Source organism: Taudactylus pleione, unplaced genomic scaffold, assembly GCF_031769625.1.
Source record: "Taudactylus pleione unplaced genomic scaffold, aTauple2 ptg000053l, whole genome shotgun sequence".
NCBI lineage: Eukaryota > Metazoa > Chordata > Amphibia > Anura > Myobatrachidae > Taudactylus > Taudactylus pleione.
The window spans coordinates 24770149-24787725 of record NW_028284455.1 but is presented as its reverse complement, the minus strand read 5'-3'; the positions used below and the strand labels follow the sequence as shown (position 1 = coordinate 24787725).

Genomic DNA, 17577 nt, shown 5'->3' with positions numbered 1-17577 from the left:
CCGGAAGCTCTGACCAGAGCGCTCGCTCTGAATTAGGGCCCTCCTACCTAAAAATGGAGCAGCCTCTTGGACGCTCGCATAGCTGTGGGTTACCACCCACAGCTTATGCGAGCGTCCATGATGATGGTCGCGATGGTCAAGACCATCGCGACAATCGGGCTTGCGATGAGACCCACAAGCCCTGGAGTGATTTTGGCTCTATCAGAGCCAAAATCACTCCCGCTGACATCACTAGTGATGTCAGTGGGGCTGGAACCAGACGGTAGGCGTTCCCTTGGGAACGCCTCCGTCTGGCAGCCACGCCCCCGGCACGCCCACCAAAGGGGGCGTGCTGTCAGTCACCATCGACAGCACGCTCCCTTTGGTGCAAGACCCGGAGTGACAGCTTGGCTGTCGCTATGCGGGTCTCGCGCATGCACATGACGGAGCTCCCTCCGTCGTACGCATGCACATTAGGGCACCATCGACCCACTTGCGAGCGTCATACGCTCGCGAGCGTGTCTGAATTAGGCCCTGAATCAGGCCGCAGCTCGTCATCACATCCCACACATACTTCAACTATATTCCCTTATAATGAAACACCATCTGTGGTGTAATGAATGTGTTCTGAGAATTGCTATGATCCATAGACATTCTTGCCCTTTGCGGGTTTGTTTTTCAAAATTTGAGAAAAGCATTGTTTCTTATGCATGCGACCATTTCGGGGACATGTCACAGACCTCAATTTTGATCCCGTATACAGTAATAATGGTTAAGGCATATCAGTTCCCACAGCTTCTCTGCACAACCATAGTTTTTGTGCCCCCATAGTGGGCGTCTCAATATCAAGCTCGGTGGTTGCAACACTGTTTCTATTTACGTTGGTAGATTTTGGAAGAAGTATGTTTTTATATGAGGGGTTCTTAGTCCTTGCACATGCAGATGCACAGGTGTACACCAGTGAATGGTGAGAGAAGGAATAGGGAAGCCTCATATAACCCTAATTCTCCTTGTACCTTGTTCCTTGTTCCCTCTACCTGTATGAAACTATGGCCCTCATTCAGAGCCGGACGCTCTGAGCAGAGCGCTCGCTCTGAATGAGGGCTGTCCTCCATAAAAATGGAGCGTCCTCCTGGATGCTCGTATAGCTGTGGGTCACCACCCACAGCACATACGAGCGTGCAGGATGATGGTCGCGATGGTCTTGACCATCGCGACCATCGCCAGTGCGACCAGAAGCCTGTGGTCGGGGTTTTCGACCACAAGCCCTGGAGTGATTTTGGAGTGATGTCAGTGGGGCCGGCTTCTGACGGTAGGCGTTCCCTTGGGAACGCCTCCGTCTGGCAGGCACGCCCACCAAAGGGGGCGTGCTGTCAATCAACATCGACAGCATGCCCCCTTTGATCAGACACAACGAGCGAAGGAAAGTCCTTCGCTCGTCGCGTCTGGCGCATGCGCACGACGGAGCTCACTCCGTCTTGCGCATGCGCAGTGCACACCATCGACCCACTTGCGAGCGGACAGCCGCTTGCGAGTGGGTCTGAATGAGGCCCTATATCTACAAAACCTGTACTTGTGACAATTGATAAAAAACAGTCTTTTAAACTTATTAAAATTAGGGATGAGTGGGTTCGGATTTCTGAAATCCGAACCCCCCCGAGCCCCCCGATCCGAGCCGGGAACCGAGTCCGGCTCGGGTTTTGCCGCCTGACTCGGAACTGAAATCAAAAAGTCATCATCCCGCCTTCCGAATCTCGCAGGTTTTTGATTCTATAAAAGGTCCCCGTGTCGGTGCCATTTCTCACTCCAGTTGTGGACAGTGAAGAGGGAGGGTGGGAGCTAGGGCTGGCTGGGCTGTGTTGTGTTGTGCTGTGCTGCTGTTGTCCATAGGGGCTGTGAGGGTCATTCAGAGTCGGTCGCAAGCGCTGACCGCTCGCAACCGACTCGATGTTGCCCCACTGGGCATGCGCACGATGGAGCTGGCTCCGTCGTGCGCATGCGCGAGACCCGGCTAGCAACGGATGCTCCATCGCTAGGGGTCTCGCAGCAGATGGGGCGAGCTGTCGATGGTGAGTGACAGCTTGCCCTAATTCAGAGGCGGGCAGGGGACATGCCTGCCCAAATGGAGGCGTTCCCGCCGGAACGCTTGCCGTTTGGGGCGGCTGATGTCAATGGGAAGCTTCCTGCTCGACCAGAGCAGGAAGCTCCCTGGGGCTTACGAGTGCCCAGACCCAAACTTGGGGGCTGGTCGTAAGCCCCAATGGTCGCGATGGTCTTGACCATCGCGACCATCACCCATGTCAGTCGCTAGAGCTGTGGGTGTTAACCCACAGCTTAGCGATTGACAAGGAGGCAGTCACTCAGGATGCAAGCAGCCGCCCTGATTCAGTGCAACCACTTGCAACTAATGACCGCCTCTGAATGAGGTCCTGTGTCCACTCCTCCAAAGTCCATAGGGGCTGGCTGGGCTGTGTTGTGCTGCTGTTGTCCATAGGGGCTGGCTGGACTGTGTTGTGCTGCTGTTGTCCATAGGGGCTGGCTGGGCTGTGTTGTGCAGTCAGTTGTTCATAGGGGCAGTGGACCTCATTCAGAGCCGGTCGCACAGAGCGTGCGGTCGGTCTGAATGAGGGGAGGATGTCTTGAATTTTCAAGATGTCCTCCTTTGCGGTGGTAAGGCTGTGGGTTAACACCCACAGCCTTACGACCGCCTAAGGTTATGGTCGCGATGGTCAAGACCATCGCGACCATCGGGGCTTACGACGAGACCCTAGGGTAGGGTCTCCCTTGTCGTAAGCCCCGGAGAGCTTTCGGCTCTGTCTGAGCCGGAAGCTCTCCTCTGACATCACTAGTGATGTCAGTGGGGCCGCCCCCAAATGGTAGGCGTTCCCATGGGAACACCCCCGTTTGGGCTGCCACCCCCCGGCCTGCCTTCCAAATGGGGCGAGCTGTCAATCAACATCGACAGCTCGCCCCCTTTGGATCGAGACCAGCTACGACTGGCGCTGTCAGTCGTAGCGGGTCTCACGCATGCGCACAACAGTGCCGGCACCATCATGTGCATGCTCTGTGGGGGGCCATCGACCCGGTCCGAGCGCATCGGCGCTAACGACCGGGTCTGAATGACCCCCTGTGTCCACAACAGAAGTCTATAGGGGCTGGCTGGGCTGTGTTGTGCAGTGTCCCATAAAGGCTGTAGTCCTAAAGGGATGCTGTAGTGTTGTCCAGGGGGTGATCTGTCCATCAGGGGTGCTCCCCCCAAGTGCAAAAAAAACATTTATTTCTGTGTTTGTGAATTGTGTGCACTGTAGCTGCATAAGCATCAACAAAGGGGCAGCACCAAGGATGCGCCTGTGTCATAAGTAAAGGGCCGGCTGGCTCATCTGTTAAAGGGTGCTGTAACCCCCAAAGTGCACTTAAAAAAAATAAAACATACTTCTTTTCTGTGTTGTGAATAGTGTGCGCTGTAGCCGCACCTGCATCAACAAAGGAGCAGCACCAAGGGTGCGCCTGTGTCATAAGTAAAGGGTCGGCTGGCTCGTCTGTTAAAGGGTGGTGTAACCCCCAAAGTGCACTCCAAAAAAAATAATAAATTCTTCTTTTCTGTGTTGTGAATTGTGTGCGCTGTAGCCGCACGTGCATCAACAAAGGAGCAGCGCCAAGAGTTCACCTGTGTCATAAGTCTGTTAAAGGGTGGTGTAACCCCCAAAGTGCGCTCCACAAAAAATAAACAAATCTTCTTTTCTGTGTTTGTGTGCGCCTTAGCCGCACGTATAAATCAATATAACATAACTGGAGGACAAAACTTTGTCTGATAAAAATAAAATAGGAAAAGATCAAGAACCACTTCCTCATAGTGCTGAAGCTGCTGCCACTAGTCATGACACAGATGATAAAATGCCATCAACGTCATCTGCTAAGGTCGATGCCCAATGTCGTAGTAGAGGGCATATAAAATCCCCAATGACAAAGTTCAGGAAAATGACCTTAAAAAAACATTTAAATCATCTGAGGAGAAACGCAAACTTGCCAATATGCCATTTACGACACGGAGTGGCAAGGAATGGCTAAGGTCTTTCCCTATGTTCATATTTAGTGATTCAGTTTCACATGACGATGGAAGCCCTCCTCCCGCTACAAAAATCAAATGAGTTAAGCTGGCAAAAGCACAGTGAAGAACTGTGCGTTCTAAGAAGATACCACAAATCCCCAAGGAGAGTCCAAGTGTGGTGGCGGTTGCGATGCCTGACCTTCCCAACACTGGATGGGAAGAGGTGGCTCTTTACACCATTTGCACGCCCTCTGCAACTTCTGGAAGGAGCACCCACAGTCCACTTGCTGATATGCAAATTGAAGATGTCACTGTTGAAGTACAACAGGATGAGGATACTGGTGTAGCTGGTGCTGAGGGGAAAGTTGGCGAGGAGGATTCTGATGGTGATGTGGTTTGTTTACATCAGGCTCCATGGGAGACAGTTGTCCATGGGATGAAAACGCCCATCACGGTCATGCCTGGGCAGAAGACCAAACATTCCACCTCTTTGGTCTGGCAATATTTCTATCCAAATCCGGACAACAACTGTCTTGCCATATGTACCATATGTAAAGGTGAAATAAGTAGGTGTAGGGACGTTAACCACCTAGGAACATCCTCCCTTATACGGCACCTGCAGCTCGTTCATAAAAAGTTACAGTCAAGTTCAGAAACTTTGGCTAAGACCGTAAGCAGTCCAGGGACACCTAAATCCCTTTGTCATGTTGTATCCAAGCACCTGAAAACCACACCATCAACTCCCTCCTCATCAATTTCCTCCTTAGTCAGGATCGGAAGTAGTCCCGCAGGCCATGTCACTGGCATGAATGATCCTCCTCCAGAGGATTGACCAATTGATTAAACAATTGACCCTCCAACATTTCTTAGCGAGGAGGATGAAGTACGACAGCAGTTATCCTGAAGCAAAACGGATAACTGAGGTCTTGACTGCTATGTTGGTGTTAGACGTGCATCCGGTATCCGCCATTAATGCAGTGGGATTTAGACAATTGATGGAGGTAGTGTGTCCCTGGAGGCACACCACCGACAACCTCTTAGAGAAACTGAGGGAAATCACCTCCCAGTGGCATACCCCACTTAGACTCTCCTGGGGATTTGTGATATCTGACAATGCCACCAATATTGTGCGGGCATTACATCTGGGCAAATTCTAGCATGTCCCATGTTTTGCTCACACAATAAATTTGTTGGTGCAGAATTTTCTGAAAAATGACAGGGGCGTGCAGGAGATGCTTTGGGTGGCCCAAAAATTTCTGGCCACTTTCACCATTCAGCGACTGCGTGCCGAAGACGAGAATGCCAGCAAACACTCTTGAACCTGCCCCGCCATCACCTGAAGCAAGAGGTTGTGACGTGGTGAAACTCAACCCTCTATATGCTTCAGAGGATGGAGGAGCAGCAAAAAGCCATTCAAGCCTATACATAGGCAAAGGAGGGGGTATGCACCTGACTCAAGTGCAATGGAGAATGATTTCCGTGTTGTGCAAGGTTCTTCAGCCCTTCGAACTTGCCACACGTGAAGTCAGTTCAGACACTGCCAGCTTGAGTCAGGTCATTCCCCTCTTCAGGCTTTTGCAATAGTAGCTGGAGAAAGTGAAGGAGGAGCTAAGTCGGAGTGATTCTGCTCAGCATGTGGGACTTGTGGATGAAGCCCTTCATTCGCTTTGCCAGGATTCCAGGGTGGTCAATCTGTTGAAATCAGACCACTACATTTTGGCCACCGTGCTCGATCCTAGGTTTAAAGCCTATGTGGTGTCTCTCTTTCCGGCCAACACAAGCTTGCAGAGGTGCAAAGACCTGCTGGTAAAAACACTGTCAGCTGAAGCGGAACGTGACACATCAACAGCTCCTTCATTGTCTTCTCCCGAAACTGGGGCTGCCAGGAAACAACTTAGGTATCCTAAGCAACCCGCTGGTGGTAATGCAGGGCAGGCAGGACCAAGTTTGGACATCTGGTCCGGATTGAAGGACCTGGCAACAATTTCTGACATGTCTACTGTCACTGCATATGATACTGTCACCATTGACAGAATGGTGGAGGATTACATCGGTGACAGCATCCAAGTAGGCATGTCAGACATTCCGTACCTGTACTGGCTGGAAAAAGAGGCAATTTGGAGGCCCCTGTACAAACTGGCTCTATTTTTGCCTGAGTTGCCCCCTCTCCATTGTGTACTCCAAAAGAGTGTTTAGTGCAGCCGGGAACCTTGTCAGCGAAAGGCATAGGAGGTTGCTTCCACAAAATGTGGAGAAGATGATGTTCATAAAAATGAATGATTAACTCATCCAGGGAGACCAGCCTCCAGAACGTACAGAGGGACCTGTGGTGGTGGATTCCAGCGGGGACGAATTAATACTCTGTGAGGATTAGGATGTACACAACACTGAAGAGGGTTAGGAATCGGTGGATGAGGAGGATGAGGATGACAACTTGCCTCCGTAGAGCCAGTTTGTGCAGGGACAGATTAATTGCCAGCTTGTTTTGTGGGGGCCCAAACGAACCTATCATTTCAGCCACAGTCGTGTGGCAGACCCTGGTGCTGAAATGATTGGTTTGTTAAAGTGTGCATGTCCTGTTTATACAACATAAGGGTGGGTGGGAGGGCCCAAGGACAATTCCATCTTACACCTCTTTTTTTCTTTGCATTATGTACTGCTTGGGGCCTAGTTTTTCAAACTGCCATCCTGTCTGCTACTGCAGTGTCACTCCTAGATAGGCCACGTGTTTGTGCAGCCCACTCGTGTCGCTTAGCATAGTCATCCAGCAACCTTGGTGCAACTTTTTGGACTAAAAACAATATTGTGAGGTGTGAGGTGGTCAGAATAGACTGGAAATGAGTGGAAATGAATGTTATTGAGGTTAATAATAGCATAGGAGCAGAAAAACCCACAAATTCTTTGATTTTAGCTGTTTTTATGCTTTTTTTTAAAAAAAAACCAGATCCAAAACACAAAACCCAGAACACAAAACACAGTAGGGTGGTTTTGGCAAAACCAATCCAGATCCAAAACACAAAGAATGATCCAGTTCCAAAACCAAAACACGAAAAGTGGCCAGTGCACACCCCTAATTAAAATTAGAGATGAGCAGTTTGGACTCTGACAAAGCCAAATTTATGCGTTAGACCAGGGATCTTACTCAAGTCTGAATTTTAATACATCTGCTGTATGTCATTTATCCATGGATCCCATATTGCTATACATTTCTGAAACTACAGTACAATCCAATAAATCAGCCTGGTAGCCTCATAGTTTTGGTTATTGATTCTTTCGCAAACTACATCTCCCAGGATTCCTAGACTCAATTGGTAAGCTGATTGGCCTAGAGAAATGATCACATGGATAATTCCATGTGACCTGATGAGGACAATGAAGCATCTCCCTAGTTAACAGAGAACATAGAACACGTTACGCCAGATGTGGTCACATGATCCAAACAAGTGATTAAACGGACCAGTGAAAAAACAGGAGAATAGTCTCCATAACAACAGAGAAGCGTGCCTTCAGATGGGCTCCATCCCAAAGTCATGTTCTACTTTGTGTACATCACATGACAGGGATCAGAGCCACAAAACGGAAAAGGATAGTAATAATACTAATATTATTGAGCGGAAAATGTACAAAAAGTGTTTTTTAAATAATCAATTCAGTTCATTGTTCAAATAGGCCTGCCTACAAATTGTTGTAATGTTTTTATTATTAAATGAGTAAATAAGATGGGTGATTGTAGCCAGGTACAAATGAGCAATGATAATAGAAGGGGTGTATAAAGGCCCCCCTGGACACATAACCACCACCTTTGAAAAAGCTGTCATCCCTGATGTGTCAGAGATTGATGCTTTGTACAATTTATAATTATTTCTACTGAATCTGGAAGTATATATGGGAACATGCATTGCTTTTGTGGACAATCACTAGGGTGAGGCACATTGATCATATATGAAATTGTGTAGATTTGATGGAATCTTTCTTCATTTTTTATTAGTAATAAGTGATATATGTAATTTTATCCATCTTTATATGTATTTATTTGAGTATTTATGTACATTCATCCATCATAGTTTACTATTCCCCCTTATATATGTTTATGTAAAAGGGTTTGACTATCCCTTTTTAGGGGACACAGTTATGTTACCAGCGGCCGCAAGGCCGCCGGTCACAATCCCGATGGCAGAATGCCAGCTAGGGAATCATGACAAGCATCAAGATACTGACACCTGTCATAATCTCGACGCTGGAAACCAACCCCCGCCATCCCGATCATCGCAGACTGGGTAAGTATTCACCGGGGAAGGTTAGGGTTAGGCTAGGGGAAGGGGGGGTTAGGTTTAGGCACTAGGGGGAGGTTAGGGTTAGGAACCCTCCAGGAGGGTTAGGTTTAGGGAGCGGGGAGGGGGGGTTAGGTTTAGGCACTAATGGGGGAGGATAGGTTTAGGCACTAGGAGGGAGGTTAAAGTTAGCCCCCTCCTTAGGGAGGGTTAGGATTAGGGAGGGAGGGAGGGAAGAGTTAGGGTTACTTACCTCCATGGTCAGGATTCTGTCCTGCCGGACTAGCCGTGTCGGGATTTGAACCGGAAGCTAAACAGCCGCCGGTATAACAATCCCATTCCCTTTTTTAGTAGCTGCTTGGATTAACAGAACATTTCAGCACCTGTAAATAACATTTATTGGTATCTACTATCTACAAATTGAATTCTCCAGCCACCAGCCTGATGAAGCCGATGGATGTTCTGTGAAACATGTTACTTTTTTTGGATGTTACATTATATTTTAAAATTAACTCATTAGGTCTCATTTTTTTATTACTGTTTAATATCTGTTAATGCATTATTCTATATATGTTTTTTACTTTAATAAAACAATAGTACAGTAGCTTTTATTTTAGTTTGTTTTCTCTTTATTTCTTATATTTTACTTTATATTTTTTATTATTTTTATGACATCTAATTTTGTCACAATTTTTTATTCTCCTCTAAACTGATGGACATCTGGTGATTATAATAAATGTTCAAAGCACTATGCTATTCTTCAAGGGTGAGTATTACTAACCCACCTATGTTGTCTTTTACCATCTCTAAATATCATCTACATAAATGAAGGACATGATGTAAAAAAAATCTTGTCACCATTTTATCAGCGATTCAGTGTTCAAAATGAAGATATCCATAACATCGTCAAGCACCCCAGTTAGGCTATTCATAATGAACATCATGGACAAATGAGAATAGGTGGTTCCAGTCCAGTTTTATCACTCCTTTCTTCATGTGCAACCACTGTATGACATTGGTATGATAACTGTCCAATGCCTCTTTAACATCTTAAATGGGTGAGTTTTTAATTACTTTCTCTTCATCCTACCATCTAACACCACAGTGTGCACTATTTTTTATCTTTTTCTTTTACATATCTCATGAGAACTGGGAACAATGACAAAGTTTTAATCATAATCCATTTCTTAAAAAAATATATTTTTATTTCCAGAGATATATTGATGATGTTATAATGATCTGGAATAACTCTGTGCAGGATATCAATAACTTTTCAACATTTTGAGGAAATAATGATTATAACTTACAATTTACCTTTAAACTGAGTATTTAATATTTAAACCTAATTATTGAACCTTTTACACCTAGTTGTGCAATAGTGGACACTAAAACTTACATGAAGCAGGTACTGTAACTTCAAATATGTATCTACATTATAAAAGTAGTAATTTATCTACATAAAAGACCAATATACCTCACTCACAATTTTATAATTTCAAAATAAATTGCTCTGACATGATAATCGGTGAAGATCATGGATTTAAAATGGCAATAATACTGAATTCAAAACAGGCTTGCTTTGCATTGAATATTATTGCAGTTTTAAATCCCACGGGCAACACCACATACATAATTATGTAAATGAATAATTCCAAATTATTCTGTTTTAGGCAATTCATTTTTACATGAATTCATAAATAGATGGCATAATATGTGTTACTTGTATTTTTAGAATATGTTTTATCTGTTTTTTATTTAATTGTTCTTCAAATTTAAGTTGAATAACATAATCTGAGAAGCTATGGTGTTCTTCTAAGGGAGGAAGGTTCCAATTCCACATCATCTGTCTCCTGCCAAGCTCTGGGTAATGAGCTGCATAACGTTGAATTTTTCATTTTTCTTATTAATAGCTGACAGGTGCAGTCTTTTTAACTCATTGTTAGCAGTTAATTTCTAAAAGTAAATATACTCCCCTTTTGCTTCTTTTCTCTTTACTTTTATAAATCAGCTTCTAACAAAGATTTAAAAAGACTGCATCTGTCAACTAATAAAAAGAAGATTAAAAATACAGCTTTATGCAGCTCTTATTAAGTTTCACCAGTGTTTCGTTATGTAAACAAGATTTTGTAATGAAATTTGTGCATTTTGTATTTTTGTTGTATACAGTATGTATGTAAAAGTCAAATCATGTTATGTCAATAGTGTATAATCTTAAACTTGGAGTGTCCTGTATTATTACTGTATATATACCATACTATACAGTATATATGTGTGTACATGGTACATAGTAAAGTATATATATGATAAATGTGTATACCTATTGTGATATCTTGGGTTAATTAGCTCGGCAGAGGGTGGATTGGTGCAGTGTTTAGGTGCTTAATGAGGACCCACACACAGCTTTCAAGTAAATAAATGATGCTTTACTTTCCAGCATGGAAAGTCAGGAAAAAAACAGAAAATAATAAACAACCTAGCCCCTATTTAGGGCATCTAACTCACTTCTTGAACCCCCTCAATAAGGGTGCAGCTAATCATCCAAAAAAGTCTCTAACAGTCTCTGTGCCTTCCCTGTTTACAGTAAGTCCTGGCTTCCTCAGCCTGCAGCCCCACTGCTTCAATGTCACACAGTGTAAGAGGTTTATGGTCCCCCCTTGCCTCCTGCAAGGTCCAGACACAGGCCTCCTGGCCCCCAATGGCTTGCTTAGCTTCACTGGAATCTCTGGCTGCCACAGTCCCACATAGACTGTTACCAGCAGCAGCCTGACTGGTCTGCCTTCTCATCAGCCCACACCTGAGCTCTCTCCACAAGGCAGCAATTAGGCATCTTCAACAATGCTATTCTACTCTGTATGGGCGGATCTGTCCTGCCCCACACCAAATCAGCTGCTCACCAGTGCCATCTCCAGTGATACTGCCACATATCCCCTTCCCCAGCTTGAAACCCCTGGGTTCAGCTACATGGGACAAGGTATTATCATTGCGAAGTCCCTCTTCATTATTCTCAGAACCATCCACTGGATCCAAGATCATCCAGACTCTGGTCATTTCTGGGGGTCACATCCTCCAAGTTCCAGAGGTAATTTTTCTCCTTACTTTTTTTCTAACTTCATGGTACCAATGGTGATACTTGCTTTCTTTATGCAGTACTTGAAGTTCACCCTTGGGTACTGCAACAGGCATTAAGAACTTGAAGTAACTTTTTCCAAAGCAACATACTTCATCTTTACTCTTGCCACTTAAACTTATTAAAGGCACATCTTTTGGCCAACTTCTACTTGTCACATCTTTAATCTTCAGCCTTAAAACCCTGTATTGGCTACTGGCATACTTCACTGATGGCCCTTTGAAAGAAGAGGAGCTATCAGTATCTCGAGAGTCATCAGCATCACAAATTCTGGACCTTGGCTTTATGTCAACAGACAATGTACTGGCACTGTTACCCTCAGATTCCAGACTACCGTGTCCACATAGGATACTTCAATATTTACTCCACTGATCCACATAATTTACCTCACGGCTTTGATGGCTATCTGCCACTTCATTAAGGCATAGATCTCTTTTATTTTCTTGTGCTCCTTGATTTTTGAGCCACGAAAATATAATGAACATCCACATGTTCCACCAGCACTGGTTGAAGTTCACTTTCCACAGAGGTCTTTATTTTCCAATTCACTTTAGCTTGACATTTTGCTTCAAGCTTTGTAATTTGAGACCACTTCACTTCCTCACAGATAAATTCAGCTGAATTGCAAGTTTTATCCTGGTTGCATGATGGCATTACTTCATATACATGAGAATTACTCTTCACAAGACTGTTACCATTAACTGCCTATAGGGTTCTGTTTTCCACTGCAAAAATGCATGACTTGGGCACATTAACATCACTGTGCTCATATAGTGACATCAGAGTCTCATCTTTGGAAGCCATCAACATACCTGTAGACTCCTGTACATCTTGTACCTTTACATACAAAAACAAGGAGGAAAGTAGGGCTAGTTGTTCGGGCACACTTAGAAAACTATAATAAAATGTAACTTTTATTAGATATAATTAAATAAAATGTATGAATATTCACTGCACATAAGTAGCGGCCACGTGTGACTCAGTACACACGAGGTGAACAAGCCCTCAGTCGGGCGAAACGCGCGTCCTCACATGCCGTATAGTGGGGGAACCTAACAGCCGCCGCATAGCCGACACATGGATTAGGACTTTGGGCTCCCACTACGATGGGGATGGTATTGTATTAGCCAAGAAGGCTTTATATTTATCTCAAATTCCACATGGGCTCTAATACTGGAGCAGGTAAACTATTTCCTGCTGCATAGATCTCTATTCCCAAACTGTTGGGACGTCCTTCCACTGCAGGAGCTATACTTTATTTAAGGGGGCATAGTACTATGCATATGTACTGAGATTGGCAGTCTCATAAATCTCTTTCTTTATTTGCAGATTAAGCTGTATGCATAACATCTATGTGAATATTATGACATTTGTGATCGCATATGATACATATTTTCATTAATGAGTAATATACTAACTGCTGCATTGTAATCTCACTTTCCCTCCTGTGCTCCCGAAATTTCTTTTGGAGCTTACTTTATGTTCTATGTATTTTGTGTATTGTATGTGAATCCTATTCTACTAACTCATTGCACATTCTAACAGCGGATTACTCTGCTATAGAAGTACATGAGGAACTTGTAATACTGAAACAAGAGGTTCCCTCCAAGATACTTGTGCTTCAGAATTACCCTGGAGCTAATGTTATGCTTCCTTGTACAAATATATGGGAACCTTAATTTATCAGCTCATTGATAAGATTAATAACAGATTATCTGTGATCCATACATACCAAATAACTCTATTATTGTGATAGTTTTATGACATCTTTTACACCCTTGACCAACTGAGAGTGTTTATTTTGTGATACTCTATTATTACTCTAAGTGAGTCACATAGGAGATGTCATCTGCACATATATGTTATATTTAATTACTGCAGATATCCTACCAGGATTAAAAGGCGATCTGTTTTATATTTTTTTGTTACATTAATTATATATTAAGAAAATACCTATTCTGTCAGAACGGTCTATTTTGACAATGTTGATGCACAAATTACAAGTGTAACAACGAAATTATGCTCATGTGTAAACTTTTTTGGTACACGAATTTTATAATAAAAATGGACTTCTCACTGCACTAGTCCTACATCCATCATTTGGTTACGTCTCTGCTCTGACCTAGGTGGGGGCATTCTACCCTTCCTCATATGACTATTACTACGGCCATACATCACCAAAATGCCCAATCTCGTCTGATCTTGGAAGCTAAAAGGTGTTAGGCCTGGTTAGTACTTGGAGGGGAGACCCCCAGGGAATACCAGGTGCCGTAGATTAAAGAGGAATATTTGGGGACCCCAAGTGTGTCAGTCAGAGCACCACGAACCATATTCTTATCCGTGTATCCTATTTATGGTTAAACACCTTTACCTTTTTTGACCACGAATACTATACCCATTGGAATGATTATTAATTGTTTAGTATTTCGCCAGAGGATCACCTCAGGACCTTATTAGATCCATTTACATTTATATTTTTATAGTTTTGTTTTTTCTTGGGGGATTCTGGTATCTTACATTTTATTTAATTATATCTAATAAAAGTTACATTTTATTATAGTTTTCTAAGTGTGCCCCAACAACTAGCCCTACTTTCCTCCTTGTTTTTGTATGTACTGTTCTTTGGGTTATGGGAGCTATGGGAGCACCACCAACAATTTTCTGAATGATCTTATTTGTAAGTAGGGGTGAGCGGGTTCGGATTTCTGAAATCCGAACCCCCCCGAGCCCCCCCGATCCGAGTCCGATCCGAGTCAGGCTCGACTTTTCCCGCCTGACTCGGATCTGAAATTGAGGCAAAACGTCATCATCCCGCCTTCCGAGTCTCGCGGGTTTTGGATCCTATATAAGGTACCCGCGTCGGCGCCATTTTCTCACTCGGCTGTGGACAGTGAAGAGGGAGGGTGGGAGTTAGGGCTGTGTAGTGTAGTGCTGCTGTTGTCCACTACTTCAAAGTCCATAGGGGCTGGCTGTGTTGTGCTGTGCTGCTGTTGTTAATAGGGGCTGTGTCCACTACTTCAAAGTCCATAGGGGCTGGCTGGACTGTGTTGTGCAGTCAGTTCTCCATAGGGGCTGTGTCCACTCCAAAGTCCTGTGCAGTGTCCCAGTCCTAAAGGGGTGCTGTAGTGTTGTCCAGGGGGTGCTCTGTCCATCAGGGGTGCTCCCCCCAAGTGCTAAAAAAATAATATATTTTCTGTGTTTGTGAATTGTGTGCGCAGTAGCCGCACGTGCATCAACAAAGTAGTGCCAAGCGTGCGCCTGTGTCATAAGTAAAGGGCCGGCTGGCTTGACCGTTAAAGGGTGCTGTAACCCCCAAAGTACACTCCAGTCCAAACAAAAAAAAAATATTTTCTGTGTTTGTGAATTGTGTGCGCAGTAGCCGCACGTGCATCAACAAAGTAGTGCCAAGCGTGCGCCTGTGTCATAAGTAAAGGGCCGGCTGGCTTGACCATTAAAGGGTGCTGTAACCCCTGAAAGTACACTCCAGTCCAAACCAAAAAAAAATTATTTTCTGTGTTTGTCAATTGTGTGCGCAGTAGCCGCACGTGCATCAACAAAGTAGTGCCAAGCGTGCGCCTGTGTCATAAGTAAAGGGCCGGCTGGCTTGACCGTTAAGGGTGCTGTAACCCCCGAAAGTACACTCCAGTCCAAACCAAAAAAAAAATTATTTTCTGTGTTTGTGAATTGTGGCCCTCATTCAGAGCCGTACGCTCTGAGCAGAGCGCACGCTCTGAATGAGGGCCGGGCTCCATTTTCATGGAGCGTCCTCCTGGACGCTCGTATAGCTGTGGGTCACCACCCACAGGCTATACGAGCGTGCTTTGTGATGGCCGCGATGGTCGAGACCATCGCGACCATTGAAATTGCGAGCCGGAGTCTGCGGTTGAGGTTTTCAACCGCAAGCTCCGGAGTGATTTTGGCTCTATCAGAGCCAAAATCACTCCCACTGACATCACTAGTGATGTCAGTGGGCCGGCTTCTGACGGGAGGCATTCCCGTGAGAACGCCCCCGTCAGGGAGGCACGCCCCGGCACGCCCACCAAAGGGGGCGTGCTGTCAATCAACATTGACAGCACGCCCCCTTTGATCGGACACAACGAGCGAAGGACTTTCCTTCGCTCGTCGCGTCTGGCGCATGCGCACGACAGAGCTCCCTCCATCGTGCGCATGCACAGTGCATAACATCGACCCACTTGCGAGCGGACAGCCGCTCGCGAGTGGGTCTGAATCAGGCCCTGTGTGCGCAGTAGCCGCACGTGCATCAACAAAGTAGTGCCAAGCGTGCGCCTGTGTCATAAGTAAAGGGCCGGCTGGCTTGACCGTTAAGGGTGCTGTAACCCCCAAAAGTACACTCCAGTCCAAACCAAAAAAAAAATTATTTTCTGTGTTTGTGAATTGTGTGCGCAGTAGCCGCACGTGCATCAACAAAGTAGTGCCAAGCGTGCGCCTGTGTCATAAGTAAAGGGCCGGCTGGCTTGACCATTAAAGGGTGCTGTAACCCCCGAAAGTACACTCCAGTCCAAACCAAAAAAAAGTTATTTTCTGTGTTTGTGAATTGTGTGCGCAGTAGCCGCACGTGCATCAACAAAGCAGTACCAAGCGTGCGCCTGTGTCATAAGTAAAGGGCCGGCTGGCTTGACCGTTAAGGGTGCTGTAACCCCCGAAAGTACACTCCAGTCCAAACCAAAAAAAAAATTATTTTCTGTGTTTGTGAATTGTGTGCGCAGTAGCCGCACGTGCATCAACAAAGTAGTGCCAAGCGTGCGCCTGTGTCATAAGTAAAGGGCCGGCTGGCTTGACCGTTAAAGGTGCTGTAACCCCCGAAAGTACACTCCAGTCCAAACCAAAATAAAAATTATTTTCTGTGTTTGTGAATTGTGTGCGCAGTAGCCGCACATGCATCAACAAAGTAGTGCCAAGCGTGCGCCTGTGTCATAAGTAAAGGGCCAGCTGGCTTGACCGTTAAGGGTGCTGTAACCCCCGAAAGTACACTCCAGTCCAAACCAAAAAAAAAATTATTTTCTGTGTTTGTGAATTGTGTGCGCAGTAGCCGCACGTGCATCAACAAAGTAGTGCCAAGCGTGCGCCTGTGTCATAAGTAAAGGGCTGGCTGGCTTGACCGTTAAAGGGTGCTGTAACCCCCAAAGTACACTCCAGTCCAAACCAAAAAAAAAATTATTTTCCGTGTTTAGCCGCACGTATATATCAAATCGATATAACATAAATGGAGGACCAAACTTTCTCCGATAAAAATAAAATAGAGAAAGATCAAGAACCACTTCCTCCTAGTGCTGAAGCTGCTGCCACTAGTCATGACATAGACGATAACATGCCATCAACGTCGTCTGCCAAGGCCGATGCCCAATGTCATAGTAGAGGGCACATACAATCCCAAATGGCAAAGTTCAGGAAAATGACCTTGAAAAAGACATTTAAATCAGCTGAAGAGAAACGTAAACTTGCCAATATGCCATTTACGACACGGAGTGGCAAGGAACGGCTAAGGTCGATCCCTAGTATGTTCATGACTAGTGGTTCAGCTTCGCATGACGATGGAAGCCCTCCTCCCACTAAAAAAATCAAAAGAGTTAAGCTGGCAAAAGCACAGCGAAGAACTTTGCTTTCTAAGAAGATATCACAAATCCCCAAGGAGAGTCCAAGTGTGGTGGTGGTTGCGATGCCTGACCTTCCCAGCACTGGACGGGAAGAGGTGGCTCTTTCCACCATTTGCACGCCCCCTGCAAGTGCTGAAAGGAGCACCCACAGTCCACTTGCTGATATGCAAATTGAAGATGTCACTGTTGAAGTACAACAGGATGAGGATACTGGTGTAGCTGGCGCTGAGGAGGAAGTTGGCGAGGAGGATTCTGATGGTGATGTGGTTTGTTTAAATCAGGCTCCGGGGGAGACAGTTGTTGTCCGTGGGATGAAAAAGCCCATCACGGTCATGCCTGGGCAGAAGACCAAACATTCCACCTCTTTGGTCTGGCAATATTTCTATCCAAATCCGGACAACAACTGTCTTGCCATATGTACCATATGTAAAGGTGAAATAAGTAGGGGTAGGGATGTCAACCACCTAGGAACATCCTCCCTTATACGGCACCTGCAGCTCGTTCATAAAAAGTTACTGTCAAGTTCAGAAACTTTGG

The 17577-nt window shown here is 45.3% G+C and overlaps 1 pseudogene; it reads left to right on the top strand.

Annotated features, from left to right (window-relative positions):
• Positions 1 to 13584: 13584 nt before the first annotated feature.
• On the top strand, positions 13585 to 13702 carry LOC148535313 (5S ribosomal RNA; annotated as a pseudogene).
• The last annotated feature ends 3875 nt before the right edge of the window (positions 13703 to 17577 follow it).